Below are 21,215 nucleotides of genomic sequence, written 5' to 3' on the forward strand. Positions count from 1 at the left end.
ACTTTGGAGAGATAAGAAGCTATTAGAGTGTGGTGGGGCTAATTAGGGAAAGGGGTATGGGAGAGAAGGAAGTCTGGAGATGGATTTTAAAAGAGATGATGGGGTATGACTTGGCACAGCCTTTCATATAGAGAGAATGGCTTGAACAAAGATGAGACGTAGTCAGTATGGGGAAAATTTGTGAGAGGCCACTGAGGTTTTGAAATACCAATGTGAATGGCATTTACCCAAGGAGGGAAAAAAATGACCGAGATAAAAATCAGATTAAATCGATAGAGTAAAACACCTTGACCTACAGTGGTCTCTTCCACAGTAATGCAATAATATTAACTGAAAATGGCTTGTTTAAACAATATGATCACGATTTTAAATCAGTCTCATTGTTACTGAAACTCTCCCTCCAAAGTAAAAGCAATCCTCAAAAGATAAAAATACAAGAAACAGCTTCGAATTAATTATATAAACACCTGCCACATTTTTTTTAGTGAGGTATTCTTTTGAATCTGTTTCTGAGAAGGAATCCCGAGTATGTTTGCAGAAAAGAGATCCTAGATTCGACTCAGAGATTAGTGGGTGCAGTGGAGCAGAAGAACATGGAAAGTTTTTCCCATTAGCAGGACGTGACATTTTTGTTGATCTCACAGATGTAGTTCTTCTTTCTGCAAAACTGTATACACACATTTGCATGGGCATGACCTGCGCCTACAAGAAAGGATTGGTGTTGGAGCTGACACTAGCCAGATCAGAGGAAACTCTTGGGAGAACACCTGCCCTGCTCACTGAGGGACACAGAGTTCCCCGACAGGATGCTGACCATACTAGGGAGTGCCTGAAACTTAGTTCTCTGGCAGAAAGCAGCAGCTCTGTTCCGGACTCTGATTCCAGATTCCCTGAAAGGTTGCCTGACTTTTTTATTGCAAGTCTTGTTCTGTGGAATTGCTTTCTTTTATCATATTTGTTGCAAGTCTTGTTCGGTGGAATTGCTCTCCTTTGTCATATTTGTAAAGAGACCTATTCGTATTCAATAATAATTGCTTTCCTTTATCATATTGAATGCCAATAAGTCTCCTTACAAATATGATAAAGGAAAGCAATTATTAAAATGTAAACGCTCCCAGCCTTTCTCCTTTCCTGAAAAGAGGAATTCCATCTTTTCCTACTTAGTCTTTTATGCACATTGTGTCCCTGCCAAAATTCATATGTAGAAATCTTAATGCTTAAAGATATGATATTAGGAGGTGGGGGCTTTGGGAGGTAATCAGGTCAACCACCATCCTCATGAATGAACATAATGCCCCATAAAAGAGTCCTGAGAGAGTTCGCTGCCTCTTCTACATGTAAAGACACAGGAAAGTCAGCAGTCTGCAATCAGGAAGAGAGCTTTCACCAGAACCTGACCATGCTGATCTTGGACTCCCAGCCTCCATAACTGTGAGAAATAAGTTTCTGTTGTTTATAAGCCACCCAATCGGTGCTATATTGCTACAGCAGCCTAAACAGACTAAGACATTTGACCTTTGAGGAGTACTGTCTCTTTCATACCCATTTCCTGGACTTTCATGATAAAAACAATAGGAAGAAAAAGATTTGGAGAGAAAGGAAAGGCCTTCATAGGTTGGCTATATTGATCTACATGATGAAGACGAGGAAGAGTAAAAATATTTCATAATCTAGGGGATATTGTTAAAGGTATTCTGTGAGGTGGAGAGGAATTTAGCTAAGAGGACTCATAGAATTGTGAGAATAGGAAAAGATTGTGAGAAGTTATGCTAAGAGTATGAGTTGGATACCTTAATATTTTCCAACAAGTAAAGTTTAGAGTCCTGTCTTTATTATTCTTGTTGTTTGACTGTATTTATTTGAAAGTGACTTTTTTTAGAGACTGGACCAGATGGAAGGGTATGTACTATGGTTATACAGATTCAACTTTTTGAATGTCTAACATGGTCTTGGAAATTTGCATCTATCAAGAGCACCTTAAAACTATCCTGTGAGGTAGGTAATAGCATGTCTATTTTATAGATGAAGAAGTAAAAGCTAAGAGAGGTTTTGTGAGTTACTTAAATTTGTAAGTGTAAATTAAAAAGTCAAGATTTGAGCCCAGGTTGTCTGACCCCAAGTCCGGTGCTTTTCCCCTTCATGCTTCCCTGGAGTTGGGGTCAGACAACTTGGGCTCAAATCCTTTACACCTGCCTCATGGGTTTCTTCCTCCCAGAGGAAACACAGACCTAAATGATTCTGTAAAAGCACAGACAAGTACGTCAATTGTTACTAAAGTTTTTGTGAATATGCAAGAGGGAATTACATTGTGCATCACTCTTAAACATCTGTGTCTCCAAAGTTCTACATCCTATAGGAGCTGCTATATCTCTCTCTCCAAAATGACCCCATTTCCCATGGAGCATTTCTTCTGCACACTAGTGAGGGAAACATCCCACCTCCAGAAGGTCTGTTTGCATGTTTTCTCATGCAAAAAATTTGGTTTTTCTCTTTTAGCTTCTATCATTTGCATCCCAGCAATCACTCTGATGAGCAAAACCAAAGGTTTTCATGGGGATCTACCTTCTTTAGAATATACAGAAAGAGGAGGAGGGTGAAAATAATAATTTGTTATTTTTCTGTATCACATATTTCTTCAGTGAACATTTATTGAGTGTCTAATGAGCACATAGGTGCCAGATACAAAGTTGAGTAAGATGCCCTATCCTCAAGGAACCTCTAGGCAGTGGGAGAGAGAAACAATTGACTAGTGTGTTAAGTGCTATGATGGAGTATAGTTCAGGATGTTTCAGTGGTGCATAATACGAATCTCTAATGATATTAAGGCAGGATACAGAAGAGGGGCTTTGAAGAGGAAATGGCATTGAGACTTAGTACCCGGTGATTAGATGAGAGCTAGTATGCTAAGCAGTTAAGAAGTTGACATTCAAAAGAGAGAGAGCGCAGCATATGCAAAAGCACTATATGTTTGAAGACCTGCAATTCCGCATGATACAACAGAGAGGCATTTGTGAGGAAATGTAGTAGATGAAGATGGAAGGGTGAAAAGTGTTTAGATAAAACAAGGTACTGATGTGCTAAGCCAAAGAGATTTGGAGTTTACACTGAAAGCAGTAGAGACCCATTGAAAACTTTAAACACACAAATGAGGTGATTAGTTTTATATTTAGACAGATCTCTCTGATAACAATTGTCTGGAGACTACATTGGAGGGGTGCAGACAAGATCGTTGGTCATCTCTGGCAACTCTATCCAGTAGAACTTTCAATGATGATAAAAATGTTCTATACCTGTGCTGCCCAATACCATAGCAGCTAGGCACTTACTCTGTTGAGCACTTGCAATGTGGCCAATGCATCTGAGGAACTGTGTTTTTACTCTTATGTAATTTTAATGAATTTAAATAGCCACATGTGGCTGGTGGCTACCGTATTAGACAACACCGCTATATATCTTTCTCCTTTTCATCTGTACTAATAGAAACCCTGATATTTAAGCTGAGCACATGCTGCCCAGAATGAAGAAAACATTTTCCAGTTAGCCTTATAGTTAAGTGCAGACCATATAATTAAGTTCTGGGCAATGAGTGTGAGCTGAAGTGCTATTTCTGGGTTATACCTTTAAAAGTAAGTGGTGCCATGCCCTTATCCTTTCCTCTTTCTCCACAGGCTGAAATGTGGACATGGGAGAGAGGCATTTGGCTTACGTGTCATAGCAAAACAGTAAGATAGAAGTAGCCTGGGTCCCAGAAGGCTTTGGTCCAGAGCTGCCATGTCAGTCAGACTTTTAAGCACAAGAGAAATAAGTTTCTATTTCATTCACACCACTCTTATGTTGGGCTTCTATCACATCGAGTTCTAGATACTATGAGTGAAGCTGCAAGTAGAGTAACCACTTAGAACATGATTAGAATAATCCAGGCAAGAGATGGAGGTCAAAACAAAGATATTGCCAATGGGAGTGGAGTAAGAACTTATCTGAGAAGGATGAAAGAATTCTTTACGCAAAGCCTAAATCTGTGAAAAACTCAAGGAAGAATACAATTCCATTCACGACTGCTTCTGTGAGCATTACTTTAAACTCACAATTCAGTACCATTTAAAAATAGAAATCTAATGAGTAAAGAGAAACAAAAATGGGACATATGCGCCTCCCCAGACCCAGCTCAGATCTGTGGCAATATAGACATAATTAAATCAGTGTAGTACCTTGACCTATTCAGAAACTGAGAAATTTTTTTATTTCAGACTAAATGAAGGGAGGGCAAGCTAAGAGCTAATGTGTAGTACACATTCTAGAATAATTTTAAATATGTGTATTTTGTGCCTGTATTTTATGTCAACAAAAATGTTGACAAGTCTTAAGAAGTGCCATCATGAAAATATAAGTTTCCTTTTAAACTGCACTATGTCCATTGCTTGCCAACAATTTCCCAAGACTCAATAATATCCTAAGCAAGTTAAGCAAGTTTCAAATTCCCATTTTTACACTAAATCTTTACATAACCACCCCCCCACCACCTCTTTTTTTCACATAAAAGTTATACAAATTCTGGTTGGAGATAGTTTGATTATGAAGGATCTTATAGGATTTTGAATGAATAAACAAATGATTATTTGTTAAGCACAGGTTCCTATGACAGGCACTTTTGGAGGTGAAACCTGCAAAACACTCTGCACAGAAGGACTCTGTTCAAACCCTTGCTCTAGAGATTTGTCCAACCCTAGGGTGGCTTCTAGCAGCCTAAGGCCTTGTCCCTGGGACTACCCAGCCCCCTTTGAGTTCCTGTCCGGAAAAGCTCAGGGCTGTCAAAATAATTTAGTTTGTTCTAGTCAACACCTGACAACAGGCCCCTGACCTTCCTTTCTTAGAGCAATTGCTAAAAATAAAACAAAACAAAACAAAACAAAAAAACTTACAATTGTAAATCCTTCCCCTGTCCCTTTAAGAAGTACATATACCTCCTGCAACTCAGAGTTGTCTTTCTCAAGGACCTGAAAGCCATTCCTTTGAAATGTAATCATCGGTAAGAATAGGGCCTCTGCCTCCCAGTCTCCAAGGGAGGATAGAATCCTACTTCGATAATTTGTCAGCGAGCAGACACAGCTGGTTTAATCACATTTACACTAACCGGACTTTGTAATTTTTCCCTTCCCTGATTCTACTTGGGCCCGGAATTGCTCCCCCCACCACTCCCACTCCTGCACAAATCAGAGTGGAGATCAGCATTTTGCCCTACTGTCAGTAGTTACTAACTAAAATCTGTTTTTACCACTTTACCTAATGTCTGGCTTTGTCTCTCTTGGACAAAAGCATGAGCCAGGTCTCTTGATCTAACAATTCCGTGGTGTTGGCTTTATCATACTGATTGTGCAGATGAAGAAATTGATCCTCATAAAGATTAAATAACTCACTCAACGTCACATTTGTAGTTCATTGGTATGAGCCATAGAATTACCTAATTACTGAGCCGTAAGAAACTTTAGGGTTCATCTTGGTCAGCCTTCTCATTTTACAGAGGATTCTGAGGACCAAAGAATTTAAATGTCTGTTGTTGTAAGAGTCAGAACTGGGTAGGGTTGACAGATTTAATAAATAAAAATACAGGATGCCCAGTTAAATATGAATTTCAGTTAACAGCAAATAATTTTTTTGTATAAGTCTGTTCCACAGTACTTCATCAGAAAGTACATACTAAAAAATAAACAATTAGTTGTTTATTTTATCTGGCAACCCTATTTCACAGCTTCTCCTTCCCAGAGTCCTGCCTACTCATAACTTAATAAAGGAAGTATCAACTATCTCACAATTTCTTTGTAAGAAATTTTGGTTATATCTGCATGAGTTACAAGATAGGAATACTATGACTTCATGAATTTGGTGGTTTTCTTAAAACACTAAACTTTTCTGAACTTAGGAAAACCCCACAAAGTAGTATTTGTGAGAGAGGCATGATTCATTTATAAATAAATGTACCAAAAAATATTAAACTAAATTTAAAACCCTCTGTGTCTTATAAACTTAACCATATACAGTTGGCTGGACTCGCAAGCTAATATCTATCTGTACCATCTTTTAATTTCTAAGTCAGTTTCTCCTCAACTGTTCCAATCAAGTTCCCCTGGACAGGAATCACAACCCTTGCTGGGAGTGGGGAGGAGCCCAGCTAGGCCCACATTAGTAGAGAAGGTAAGGTTTGGAGAAGGAGAGTGACATGGGAAGGCTCAGAGCGAGACTGTGGAGAACCAGCCTAGATGACTGTTTCTGCTGGTATCCAAACAGAGCCATGGAAAAATAGATCTGTCTGACTGGTAAGGAGACTGGTGTTACCAGACTTGACAAATAAACGAGAACAAAGTTATGTGAGTATTTTTTGGCAATAACTGTGACTTTATAAACAGAGACACGAGTGAGGGAAATGGTGATAACATAACCTTTTTCTTTACTGACTGGCCCAGCACTACTGATAAAAGCCATGGTTTACACACAAGCCCTAAGGAACACGAAGCCTAAGAAAATGCTCCATATTTGCACAGCCTTTTCACATAGTCTTAAGTAAGCTGCAGCCACAACTTATAGCTGGAGGTAGGAGGCAGGACAAATGTTTTCTTTTTGGCCCTCCCTTTCCCTGCACCCATTTTATAAAGAAAGCTGTTGAGTTTCAAATGCATCAGGGACCACCAGTTCAAGGTCAGTTCAGATGACAGAGCTAGAACTCCAACCAGGCCCCCTGACGCTGTACTGTAGGAATTCTTATCTGAGTGGGAGGGTCTGCAGAGTAGGAGCTGAGCTGAGCTGAGGGCCATGGAATGAGTGTGACTTCCGAGTTCACAAGCTGAACATTCAGTATGGAGACACAAACTTTGAACAAGTGCACGTGGGTTCTTTTCATTGCAGAGAAGCCCCACTTGGTTTAGCTCATACAAAGGTCAGTTTATTATAAGCAGTCTGGTTCACAAAAGCCTAAGGCAGGAAACACAATATTGTCAATCCTCTGGGAATTATACAGCTGACAGGAAATGAGATCTTTCTATGGCTGTGTAATCTTTCATTTATGTTTCTCTCTCTGCTCCTCTTCCTGTTGTGTTCTCCTCAATTGATGGGCTTCTTCTGCTTACTTATTGGCTTGTCAGTGACCTTCAAATGGCTACCCCATCTCTGAGGCTCCATGACATTTCATCCTGCCCTTTTCTGCCCTGGGAAAACAAACATTTCAGCATAGAGGTTAAGGGCACAGACCCTAGAGACAGATGTTTGAGTTTAACTACTGATTTATCACTTAACTTCTCTGGTTCCAGTTTCCTCATCTGTAAAATGGAGCTAGTAACAGCCTCAACCTCATAGGATAGTGTGAGGAATCCTTAAATACTCAGCACAGTGATGACACATAGTACATGCTCAATAAATATAGCTATGTTGGTATTATGATTATAGCAACTCTGGTATTTATAGCTCCAGGTTGAGTATTTCCAAGTCCCAATTTGAAATTCTCCGTGGAGACAGCCATTGGCTCAGCTCATCTTGTCCTCATAAGGCCATAAGTGCTTGGGCTTTCTATAAATTGGCTGCCCTGATCCAATCAACTCAAGCTAGAGAGGTGGACTATGGTAGAACAAGCACAGTTGACTCATCTGCCATTTCATTGGGGACTGTGAGTAGGAAGTAGTTCTTTTAGAAGGGGATATGAGTGTAGCTAGCACCCAAAAAATGCTTACTACTGTGTGCAAGGATTTGTTCTCAGATGTTAAATATCTAATTTTAATTAGTGCTCGCAGCCCCTAGATTATAGCCACCTGCTCTTTCTTGCTCTCGTTGGGCTAAATAGGGAATTCTTCTCAATCTCCTTTCAATTATACACTTTTCTACGTCCCAGAAATTTGCACACTCAGCCCACCTTTGTCAAATGCCTATGACAGTATATAAGGCATTATGTCCTGCACTGTGCATCTTACGAAGTGGGGATGGTGGGGTCAGGTCAGAGGATGGGATATAAAGATGAATAAAGAACAGTTTCTGTCTTTCAAGTCACTTAAAATCTAGTGGGCTTCACAAAACAACTCTAAATCAAGGGAGTGTATGATAAATATGGTAATGGAGGCATAAAGTGTTAAGACACCACAGAGAAGGATAGATATGTTCTGTCTGCTGGGGTTTTAAAGAAAATCTTCATGGAGAAAGTCATTTGTCTGGCATAATGAAGGATGGAAAGACACCAACCAGCAAAGGTGAGTAATGAGTATATTACATACAGGTTAACTGAATATCACGAATAAGTTTTCAGAGATGAGAAGGTACAGAGCCCATTGAAATCACAGTTAATGGTCTGGTTTGGTTCAAGGATCGAGTTTTTGCTTAATGGGAAAGAATGTTGTTGTATAGTGGTTTGATAGCATTTCAAACCACTAGCTCGGAAACCCACTTGTTTATGGCCAAATAAAATAATATTACTTTTAAGAGTAGCATTGTTTTGATCCAAGAATAGAATTGTTTTTATAAGTAATGTTATTTTGGTGTCAGAGTGAAGTTGTTGTCATCATTGATATCTGTGGTTGCCAATAACCTCTCAGTAGCAATAGGTGCCACTGGGGGCTTATCAATAAGAACATATGCAACTATGGCAAGGGGATGTTTAGACAATAAATACCCCAAGTTTGTGAGAACTGTGTGAGAGCGTTCGGTCTGGGCAAAGTTACCCTTTGCTGATCTAAATAGCTCTCCAGAGACCTTGAGGCATTAGCTCCTGCCATGTAAGGTGATTCTTTACAGGCAGTGGTGAAAACCACACAGTGGCCCCATAAAAGAGATCATCTTGCTCATCAACACCGTCACTGTTGTTCCCTAGCAACTGTGCTCCAGTAACAGGGGACTTTCTCTTTGGCAGCTGACTCAACTCTTGGTTGGCTAAGTCGACTCTCCTGAGAACTATCTCTGAGAAATGTACAACTCAACTAAATTTGAACTTCATTCCTTTCGTCTCCCCTTGCCTGGAACGATAGTATAATTAATCTATCATTGGTTTAGACTATGTAATGTCTTTATTAGCTTATTAAGCGACAGTATCCTGTATACTACTGGCTTGTGAAATTATTATAATTCCCACAGTGAACCTACATTAAAGGAATTAATGGCAAGGACAAGCTCAGTCCCTGAGCATAAATTTGCCTCCTCTGCAAAAATAAATATGTTATGTGTGTAGAAGCGTTGGCATCAGATGCCGAGCTAAGGAGTTGGTGCCTGATTTTATAAACAAGTAGAACCTGCAAAAGAGAAGTAATCAAATATCTGCTGTCTAATTTTGTTTTTATGTTATTATTTTGTTAGTTGCATGTGTTGTAAATGTCCATTTAGGTGTTTCATCCTCCCAGCTTCTAGAAGGCAGGAATTATGTAATAACTAACGTAGCCTGAGTACTCACTTTTGTACCTGCCAGGTGTTAATGTAAGCACTCAACTTGTGTTATATCCTCATTATAACCCTCTGAGGTAGACATCATTATCCTCATTTTACTGATGATGAGGCTAGCACTCAGCAGAAAGCAACCTACCTGGAAGGTCACCACCTGGAAAGTGATAAAGCTGATACCTGAACCCAGGCATACTATTGTGTCACACTGCCTTCCACTAGCTCGGAAATCCTTTTCCAGCAACATCTAATCTAACTTAAACAATAATTCTGGGCTTTAAAGAAAAGAATTTATTGCAAGCTATGCACAAGGTGATGCTTTTGATAATCATAAAGATAGGAGTGGTAGAAGCTTAGTTACCTATGGCCTGGCTATCTGTAGGTCTCCTTTCTCTGGATGTGAGAGAGAAAAAATGCAGTCTTGACCCTAACTTGGCATTTGGAATTAGATATCTGCCTCAAAGACAGGAGAGCAATTCTCTAAAGGACTTCAAGTCCTGAATAATTTATGTAGTGTCTCATTCTCCTCTTAGATGAAGCTTTTACTTTCAAACCACAAGAACAAACAGAAGCACAGGTGTTTTCTTAGAATCACCAGGTATCAGAGTTGGAAGGACTTTCAGCTGTTGTTTGGTTCAACCTCTCCAATCCAAACCGGGTTCTTGGATCCCTCACTACCATGTTACCATCTGTCCCAGCCGTTCTCAGCCCATTTTTCCCCCCACTCCCCCTCACTGACGGATGGTGCTCACGTGTGAGCTACATTACCTCTGCTGATGCGATAAGACAGTTAGTGGGTTGTGTGCAATTCCTGGCAAGCTAACTTTAAGCCACGCCTTTTATTTTTCACTCAAAGTGAATCAATAATGCAAATAATTAGGAGGGATGTTATTACAGAGACAGACTTGATTGTATTCTAAAGAGTATTTTTAAAGTCATTCATTTGCAAAGGTTGGCAGTTTAATTATTAATAGCCAAAATTACTGGTCACACTCCACTCTGCTATCCTTTATACATAACTTTTGTGGACGAAAAGTGCTGATTTCACCAGCGGTCGAAATCATCCAGTGACTGGGAGTTCACCATTTCCGATTCATGACAACTTTGGACAGTTTTACTGTCAGCAAATTCTTCCTTTTATTCAGTTGGAAAATGTCTCTAACTGCAACTGGTCCATTATAGCACTGCATATCCATTTGTGCCCTGCTCTGTATCTTCTCCTAATGTTCTTAGAACCTGTTCTAAATTCTTACAATTTTCATCAGGTCTTTCATTCCAATTCCATTGCCTGTATTCAGCAGATGACCTTCCCTCGGACATGCTAAATGCCCAGAAAGTTTTGCTTATCTCCTCCTCTATAAAATAGTTCACATGAATGTCCCAACTTCTAGATTCTATTCTAACAAAATTTTATGTTTCTTTTCTGGCTGCGATCTCAGAGGAAGAGACTTGTCCCATCTATAAAGCTTATCTGTCCATTCGGGTTCAAAATCTGTATCTTCTTCGGCTAATTCAGGGACATGACAAAGGATAACTTCACTCTGAGCAAATGTGCCGTTTTAGAAATTTGAGTAGTGAATTTCATCTTTATCAAAGAAACTCCCGAGTCATTCGTTCATTTGCTGTACAGTATTCTTAATTTTAGTTGCAGATCAGAATTACTTGGGGAGGTTTGAAAAAAATCCTGATGCTCCGGCCATATTAATAAAGTCGGAATTTCTGGATATGGGGGTAGGAACCAAGCAGCGGTATTTTTAAAGCTCTCCAGGTGATTCCAGGCATATCCAAGTTTGGGAACTCCTGGTCCAAATCCAATCCTTGCTGCTCAATGCACGGTCCTAGACTACTACCACCATCATCATGGGGGAGCTGGTTAAAAATGTACACTCTCAGGCCCCATTTATTGAATCAGAATCCACATTTTAACCAGATATCCTGCTCATTCCTATGCACATTATAATTTGAGAGGCAGTGGTCTAGACCAGATGCTAGAAGAGGAGTCAGCACACCAAAATCTGTAGACCAGATCCAGCTCTGTGCCTTCTTTTCTAAATAAAGTTTTATTGAACAAGCCACCCCCCATTCCTTCACATGTTGTCTGTGGTTGCTTTTGTGTAGAGTGGCAGAGTCAAGCAGTTGTAACAGAGATCTTATGACTGACAGAACCTAAAATATTTGCTATCTGGCCTTTTACAGAAAAAGTTTGCCAAGCACTGTTTTAGAAGATAGAATGGTTACATTCAGCCAAGAAAGCATCTGTGGGATTTTGTCGGGGTGGAGAGGAAGACAAGATGCATTTGCCCTTATACTGATGTCATATCCCTCATGAAGACAGTTCTTCTGACACAGGCCTTTTATATTCACATATACCAGAGTCGTTCTGCCCAAATGAGCCTGTTGTTTCTAATATAATTAATTCCGTATATATTCTCCAGAGAAACAGATGGGCCAGCACAAATCCGCCCTCAGAATCCTGCTCAGACACAAACAGACATTTTATGTCATTTAAATGAAGTTGCAGAATCATTTGACTAATGCAATACTACAAAGTCTCTACTGGAAAAACAGGACTGCGTGCGTCAGGAAGATGAGTTCTGCCTGGCAGTCAAGGCAATCTCTTCTATTCTACTTCACCTAAAAAATAAGGAAGTTTCAATTTTTTCCCCTCTCTATATATTAGCTTGACTATATCGTTTTAAAAATGTATGCCTTTTATATTAAGTAACCACTGCCCCCCAGTTAGAAAACCAGAACTTAATTTGGTTTGCTCAGTAAAGGTGTACGTGGAGCCGATCTGCTCTACGTGGCACGCTTTGGCTAGATAGCTGGCACAGCCTAGGTTTCAGTCTTTCCTCTGTAATCATAGGACAGACAGAAGCTAACCAGCTCAAGGAGATATTGATCTGTGATCTTGCCCCATTGGATACTATATAGCATTCCTTCTCGAACTCAAGCTTACTAGGAAATTACCTGGCCATCTTGTTAAATTGCAATTTCTGATTCAGTGATTCTAGGGCTGGGCCTGAGATTTGGTAGTTTCTAGCAGAGTCCAAGGTGACGTTGATGATCAGAGAACCATGCCTTGAATAGTGAGAGTCTAGGGCGAGGGTTGGCCTATGGTCACATCAGGCCCACCGCTTGTTTCTATAAATAAAGTTTTATTGGAACATAACCATGCTCATTCACTCAGATATTGTCTGTGGCTGTTTTTATGCTACAATGGCAGAGTCAAGTAGGCCACAGAGACTATATGGCCTGCCAAGCCTAAAATATTTACTATCTACCCCTTACAGAAAAAGTTTGCAACACTGATTCTCCAAAGGTGGCCCAAGGACAACCTGCATCAGCACCATTTGGAGGTTTTGTTACAAATGTTGATTCTCGATGTCATCCCAGACCTACTCCTAAGACAGCCTGGGAGTGGGTCTGGTAAGCTCCATTGTTTTCAAGCTGCTCAGGTGATGCTGAGGGGCCACACTTCGAGGAGCAAGACCATATTCTGTCTTCTTGAGGAAACCTCCTGTCAGAGTCATTCACGGAAGGACATTTTCCTGGCATGGGATGCATTCGTTAAGGAACACATGCTTAACTAGATGCATAAACCTGGGTCTTGCTGAAGCCCTTTGAGCCATGCAGGTCTCTTTTCTGCCATCAAAGTGCTGATGAGAGGTGGGCTGTTTGAATCACAGTGGTACCCAGGAGGCTGACGCTGGGGCAGAAATTTGTTTGCAGAAGATTTATTAGGGAGCGCTTTTGGATTAACATCTGTAGAAGGAAGGGAAGAGGAGGGAAGTAAAACTTGGGAGTGGTGGTGGTGCGGGGCAGGGGCTTCCCAAGACAGGCTGCAATACAATTTCAAGGGAGATCTTAGCTGACCTCGTGGGAAACTCGGAAACTGAGATAGCCCTTCATACTGGTCCCCAAATAGAGTGAGAGTCAGACTTTTGTTCCCTCCATAGTGACCCTAAGGATGGGGTGTATCCTTGGGCCAGGCAGTTCTCAATTCCTGAAGAGGGATGAGAGATGAGGGCCAACTTTAAGCAGTATTCTCGGCAGCTGGAAAACAATTCTGGGCAGGGTGGGGGAGGGAGGTCAGGATCTAAAAAGTGCTATGCTCACAACCCCCATTCCACAAGATGTCCTTTTCATAAATGGCAGTTACCATGTATTAAGCTCCCCTTAGGTGCCAAGCAATATCTTTGCTTATTTAATCCCCACAGTATCCTTAAGAGGTTGGAATTATTAGCTTACTTTCGAAAATGGCAAAACAGAGACTCAGAGAGGATGGTTAAGTAAATTTCCCCACAGCAAGGAAGTGATTGATTCCAATCTAGATTTGCTAAAACCTAAGGTCATGATTTTCATTAAACCAGCATTTTCCAATCTGTATTCCTTAGAACAGATGTTCATAGGTGTTACATAAAAGAGAGAGAAAAAAGATTGTATGGTCAAGTAGCTTTTGGAAATCTTGCATTAAACAAACAGTTTTCTTTACAGTAAGTAGGCTTTTCAGAACCTTTAACATGCCAGTGTGCAGTGTGACTCTCCAAGAGTCATTAACATGCATGATGTTTTGGGGCCCTAATGCTTTACCTTAATCAGTCTCCATGGCACCTCCCCCACACTCCTTCACTTTCTCCCTTGCCAAGAAGGGAACTTTCACAGGGCTTTCTTACAGAAGGAATGGAATGTGGAGTTTACACTTTGTTGCCTTTGGTCCTGATTTAGAAACGTCCTGGGCATAGGGAGGTAAGGTGGGATAGGAGGGTTGGGAGGGCAGCCTCTGTGCAAGGATGGCACAAAGTGAAACAAGTCCTTCCCACATTCCCACCCGAGCTTGGCAATGAGCGATATCTATTTCCCACAGCTGCTGGGCGCTGGTGGTCAAGGGACCTCCCACTCTTTGCAGGGCTCTTTGCGTTTGGTGCTACACCTTCTAGTTGCCATATATACTGTTGATATTTTTAAAACTACCAATGACAACGAACCATACTGACACCCTTAAATCCCTTCCAAAAGAGGTTTGAAATGCCTCCACTTAAACCTTTTTGTTTAGTGTTTGTATAAAATAAAGTTGCAAAATCAATCACGACGCAAAGTTACTTTTGCGAAAAGTTTTTCCTTAGTAAGAAACTATGGAGGAAACACTCCACGGAGACGCTGGGGTGGGGCTGATGGCAGCAAGGTGGACGGAAGGTGGGCAGGTGTATGGGAGTGCAGCCTCCTGTTTTGAAACCTTTCTTGTGGACTGGTTCTGGCAAGGTCATTTGTGTTGCAGTTTGCCTCGAGAGTTCTACCTTGTAGAAGTCATGTGACTTGTAGAAATCAAACCCAGGACCTATTTTCAACAATTCAGTTAGAGGATTAGAATCCGTGTCATCTCCAATCACTCAGAGGAGTTGGCCTGGGTCACTCTCACTGAACTTAAGATGGAGAAAGACTCTGGCTGGTACAGTTTTGGAGACTGTTCAGATTTTAGCAGAATTCTTGTGCATTCTAATTATTAATCAGACTATTCCTCACCTGTAGGTTTTGGGTTTACATAGTGCATTTCCTCCTATTGGTGGAACATGACATTGAAGACCTGAAGAAGGTCAAGATTTGAGCTTAGCGTGCCGGACCATTTCTGGCCTGAGGGGCAGACTTGCAATTTAAAATCCCCCCAACATATCCCACTGTTTGAACCTTGCATCTCTTGCCTCAGGTCACAAGGGTTCTTGCGCTTGGTTATTAAACAAACAGACTGGTGTGGTGACAATAGGCCAGGGAGGACCATGGAGGACACTTTAAAAATAGAACCATAAAACTTTAGAAGGGAAGCGATTTGTCCATCCATGAGCAACTTTCTTTACAAAATTTCATAATCGAACAAAATAAAAGAGATTGGTTGTGAAACTGACTAATCTAAGCTCTGGTTACAGGAAGGCTAAGTTGGAAAGAATCTTATCCTTTTTATGGCCAAACTCTCTTCATTTCACAAGAGAAAGGCCTGGAGAGGTAAAATTATGTCCCCCAGGTCCCACAGCTGTTAGCTTCAGAGATGGAATAAATGGCCAAGTGTGCCGAGCCCACTTGACTGCTTCCCCTTCCTGCTTTCAAATCTGAATCAGTTGACCACTAAATTAAACACTGAATAATATTCTAGCAGGATAGAGGTTATTTTATTATACTACTTCCTAAGAAATGGAGCTTTCGCAATAGCGGTAGCTGCATTAATAAATATTTAAAGGGTAAAAATGGAAGACATGAGTTTCCTGGGTCAGGAGAGCACTAAATAATCTGGAATTCAGGTGGGGGTTTTCTGAGCATGTGTTGTGTCTGTTTTAAGCATTTATTGCAAGTCGAACAACTCACTTCAGACCTGTCATGAACTGGCCTTGAAATGTTCTCTTTTTAAGAGACCTGTGCTGTATAATCGAATATTTTCCTCATCACTAAAGTGAGAAGAATATTAGTAACTATATCATAGAGTTAATGTGGAGATCAAATGCACTTGTCATACCAAATCTTAGAACGTTGCCTGGCACTTAGCACACACTCAATTAAACATTAGCTAATTTTTGTTGTTATTTTTATTTTTTAAAATAAATTTTAATTTGGAAAACATTCAAATATATGGAAAAGTTGAGAAAATGGTATAATGACCACCCAAATTCCCCAAAATCCAGGTTTAACAACTGTTAACATTTTTCCATATTTGCTTTACCTACGTATAGGCATGTGTGCATGTATGTATGTGTGTGTGTATATATATATATATATAGAGAGAGAGAGATATATATGAATTTTTTTTTTTGCTGAAACTTTTGAAAATAAGTGTTAGACATCATGACACATCAGCCCTACATACCTGAACATTCATGTCCTAAAAAGGACAGTTTCTCTCATAACCGTATTATTATAATAAGAAAAGAAATAATAATTCCCTAATAACTAATTTCTGGTTTATAATCAGATGTTCTTAATTGCCCATTTTATAGTTCTCTTTTTGAACCAGATCTGCTGAAGTGTCACATAATACATTTGGTTTGATATCTCTTTAGTCTCTTCTAATCTAGAAAAGTAGCCCACCCCACCTTTTACTTTCCCATGGGATCGCTGTTTTAAAGTAAGAAGGCCAATTGTCTTGAGGAATATCTTACATGCTATCATGTCTAAGTGTTTATTACATTATTTAACTTATTTCTTATTTCTCTGTCTTGGATATTTCCTATAAAATGGAAACTAGTTCTAATGGCTTCATTATATTCAGGGTAAATATTTCAGACAAAAATACAGTGCATCATAGGTCATGTTGGATACTTCAATTGTATTGTTTTAGTAGACACATCATGTCAGGCTGTCAGCATTAGCTATTATTATTACCGAGAAAGGATATAATACTAAAACCCTCTTCTGATAGACATGCCCAGGACATGGTACCAACAAGGACAGTTAGTTTCTGTGTGTAATGGTGGTAGTGGTAAAGGGCAGGGAGGGGGGAGTCAAAAATAAACAAACAAACAAACACGGAGATCTCTGGTTTCCATTAGAGAGTTTGGATAATTCAATATCTAGGCCGATCTTATAGAGTGTCTCCTGTCAGGTTTAGGGTTGAAATTTTCAAAATTTATTTCAACTGAAAAATGTCTAAGTATTGTCATTGCTAAATATTGTGCCAAATACCTAGGATGGGAGACAAAGCTGAACTTGAGCATTACAGTCAAGTGACTTCTTAAAATTATCTAACACTGGCAGAAGGGAATCCCTGTGCAGCTTACCATTGAAAAACATGAGTTTAAACTGCATAGGTCCACTTATATGGGGATTTTTTTCAATAAATACCTGTACTATTCTTGATCTGTGATTGGGAATCTGGGACTGTGGAGGGCCAACTATATGCATTGATCTACTACGCCATTTTATATAGGGGACTTGAGCATCCTTGGATTTTGGTATCTGCAGGAGTCGTGGAAACAATTTCTTGGGAATACCAAAACATAACAAGTTTTGCTTTGTTTACTCTCATTAAGGCCATTATTTGTAGGCTATAGAAGCCATATTTGCTTTTCTTTTTGTTCTTCAGTTATTCTCGAAGTTCAAACAGAAGTGGACCCAGGGGGTAACACAGCAGAGGAAGCCATCAGAAGAGACTTATGAGGATGTGGTTAGATAATATTCAGTGAGTGATGTGTTTACATTTTTTTCCACTCACCCAGTCATCATATGAAAAACCACCTCAGGTCAGGAACTTAGCTTGGAGTAGACATGAGAAGCTAACATTTATTCAAAAGCAGTTTCTGCTTTGTCTGGAGATCAGTATTGTCCCTATCTACTGATTTTTCTTATCCATATGATAATTTATCACATATCTGACAGATGGGTTCAAACCCTGGCTTCTTCTCATAATGACTCTATGCTGGACAATTCATCTCACAGCTTCCATATCCTTTTAAAAAATTATAATAAAATATACATATAAATTTTACCATTTTTAAGTGTACAGTTAGTTAGTGACATTAAATACATTCACAGTGCTCAGTGACCATCACCACTATTTCTTCATCCCAAACAGAAAGTCTGTACACGTTAAATAATAACTCCCACTTCTTCCCTCCCCTCAACCTCTGGTCACCTCTATTCCACTTTCTGTCTCTGTGGGTTTGCCTATTCTAGGTACCTCATATAAGTAGAATCATATATTTGACCTTTTGTGTTTGACTCGTTTCATTTAGCATAATGTCTTAAGCATAATGTCTTAATGTCTCATCCATGTTGTAGCATGTATCAGAATTTCTTTCCTTTTTCAGGCTAAATAATATTCCAGTGTGTGTGTATACATATATTTTGTCTGTTCGTCCTTCTGGTGATGGACATTTGTTTCTACCTTTTTGCTATTGTGTCCATATCTTCTAAAGGGGATAGAAGACAAGATGACTAGGAAAAGGCCTGGAGCACTGGAAGTAATCGGTTGATGTTATTTTGTTCCTTTCTCCCATAAACAAGTTTATGTATCTACTTTGGAACTTAAGGAACAGAATGTGACGAAGAGGACGTGACAATTCTTTCCCGGAGCCTTTTCTGATCTTCTGTTACAATTTCTCTAATTAATAGTTTGGTTCTTTAAATTATTTAGGGGAGGAAGTTTTCCTGAGGGTATGGGTACAGAGAGGGACAGGATGAAAGTGGAAGACAGAAACATGTATTCAGTTGGTTATACATTGCTAGGCCTAAGAACATTTGTTAGCTAAATAATGTTCTGACTTTTTCCAAAACAGCAATAGAGCTTAATAGAGATAGTGATCTTTGAAACTTGAGAGTCCTTATTGCAAAAGCCTCAAGTGTTTAGATCTGTGTCATCAGGATTGGGAAATGAAGATTTTTATCTTGCTTCAATCCTTTTCTTCTTTCTAGGGCAGATGCTTCCCTCCCCCCATACACAGATGGCAGTAAGAGAGGGCAAAGGCTATGTTTTCCTTCTGTAACTTAGAAGAAATACGTGTTTTAAAGGATCCCGAGAAAGAACATACTTAATCTTGAATTTGAAGAGATTTAGACTATGATACTCCAAAATATGTCACTCTGACATAAGGATTATTTTAAGCTCATGACAATTGAGAGAAGGCAGACACAAGAAAAACTGTCTGCCTTCCCCTCTCCACTTAGAAGGGCAGAAAGAATTTTTTTTTTTTTTTAATGCCTACAGCACCCGGTCTTCCTTGGTAGTCTCCCAGCCAAGCACTAACCAGGTCCAACCCTGCTTAGCTTCCAAGATCAGATGGGATCAGGCATGTCTAGGGTGGCATGGCCATAGACTTTTTTTTTGGGGCTCTAACTTTATTTATTGGAATTGTAGGATTTAAAAGCTCTAGGATTTATTTATTTTTATTAAATTTATTGGAGTGATATTGGTTAATAAAATTATATAGGTTTCAAGTACACGATTCAATAACACATCATATGTATATTGCTCTGCGTGTTCACCATCCAAAGTTAAATTTCCTTCCATCACCATATATCCCACACATGAGTGAAGTCATATAGTTCTCAATTTCTTCTGGCTTAATTATTCGGCTTAGCATAATAATCTCAAGAACCCATCCATGTTGTCGCAAATGACAGTATTTCATCTCTTATGGCTCAGTAATATGCCATTGTATATGTGTACCACATCTTCTTTATCCAATCATCTATCGAAGGCCCTTTGGTTGTCTCCATGTCTTGGACACCGTGAATAAACTGCAATGAACATCAGGGTGCACATAGCTTTATGTATTAAAAGGAAGATTTTCTTCTTGCGCTCCCTGGCGGCCTAGTGGTTAAGATTCAGGATGATTCTTAATCAATGGGCACAACTCCAGACTCTTACCAGTTCCTAAATGGCACCAGGGGTATCTACATATTAGCCCTTATTTTCCATAGTTTCCCCACATGTTTACCTTCCCACAATTTGCTGCCCTTAAAAACTCAAAGTCCTTTTTCTTGGTCTACAAATTTATTGTTCTTTTGTCAAGATGCTATTTAAGCCCAGATTCTAACTACCAGTTGAGCTACTTATCACTGAATACTCCCGTGTATATGCTCGATGCACATGTTGTTAAACTTCTGTTTGTTTTTCTCGTGTTAATCTTTTACCAGTCTCATTTTCAGGGCCCCAGCTAATGAACCTAAGATGGATAGAGAGAAAAATAATTTATTTTCCTTCCCTACAAATTCTTCTTGTAGAATGTACATGGTGTAAGAGTTCTGGAAGAGTTCTAGTGCACTAGGCCCCTCTTTTTAGAAAGCCAATGCCCAGATGGCTGGAGAGAATTGCCCCGCCAGGGCATAAAACAGACTGCTGCAGAGGAGGGACTAAAACACAAATCTCCTCATGACTAGCTGAGTGTACTCTTTTGTTGCTTTACAGATCAGCTGATGTCTGGTTGATTTTCCAACCTTTGCATTGTAAGGGAAGTGCCCAGGATACTCTTACTAAAGGATTTCTAGAAGTTTTGTTTGATAGCAGTATTCATTGAATAATGTCCCACCCTCTGCAACCATCTCTTATTGAACAGTATGAAAGAGAAATGAAAGAAACAAAAGGCATGGTGGGATGGGGATCTGGAGATGAAGAATACCTGAAAATAATGTAAAGACATATTTGGGGTGGAGTGATAATTGATACTTGTAGCTGGCTTAATGATGCCCACCCCCCCTTCAAAGATATGTACATGTCCTAATCTCCAGAAACTATGACTATTACTTTATGTGATAAAAGATTGACTGGTACTTTATATGGCAAATGATATGATTACGTTCAGGATCTTGAGAGTAGGAACTTATCCCAGATTATCTGAATGGGTCCTAAATGCAATCACAAGTATCTTTATAAAAAAGAGGGAGAGAGAGTTTTAAGAAAGAAGAGGAGGAAACAATGGGACCACAAAGGCAGAGATTGGAGTGACATGGCCACAAGCCAAGAACTCTGGGAGCCACCAGAAGCCAGAAGAGAGAAGGACCAAATTCTCTAGAGTCTCTCCTACAGGTCTCTTGGGAAGTTCAGTGTTGGTCCAACTAAGGATCCTTGCTCTGAGAATGGCAGTAGTGGTCCTAAGGTTATTGTATTTTTTTTAATTTTATTTTTAATTTTTATCTTTTTATTGAAGTATATCAAATATACCCAAAAGGGCACATATGTACAGTGAATGGATTTTTAGAAATGGAACACACCTTTATAACCCGTACCGAGAACAAGAAACTACATTACCAGCTCCCCATCACTCCCTCCTCCTACAAGTATGAATATATCACAATATATCCAGTCTACTGTTAATGGCAGGTCTCCAGGTTTT

The 21,215-nt window shown here is 39.7% G+C and overlaps 1 pseudogene; it reads right to left on the bottom strand.

The window, feature by feature from the left end:
- Nucleotides 1-19,078: 19,078 nt before the first annotated feature.
- On the bottom strand, nt 19,079-19,197 carry LOC112473294 (annotated as a pseudogene).
- Nucleotides 19,198-21,215: the final 2,018 nt, after the last annotated feature.

Source organism: Pteropus alecto, unplaced genomic scaffold, assembly GCF_000325575.1.
Source record: "Pteropus alecto unplaced genomic scaffold, ASM32557v1 scaffold98, whole genome shotgun sequence".
In the NCBI taxonomy this organism is placed as follows: domain Eukaryota; kingdom Metazoa; phylum Chordata; class Mammalia; order Chiroptera; family Pteropodidae; genus Pteropus; species Pteropus alecto.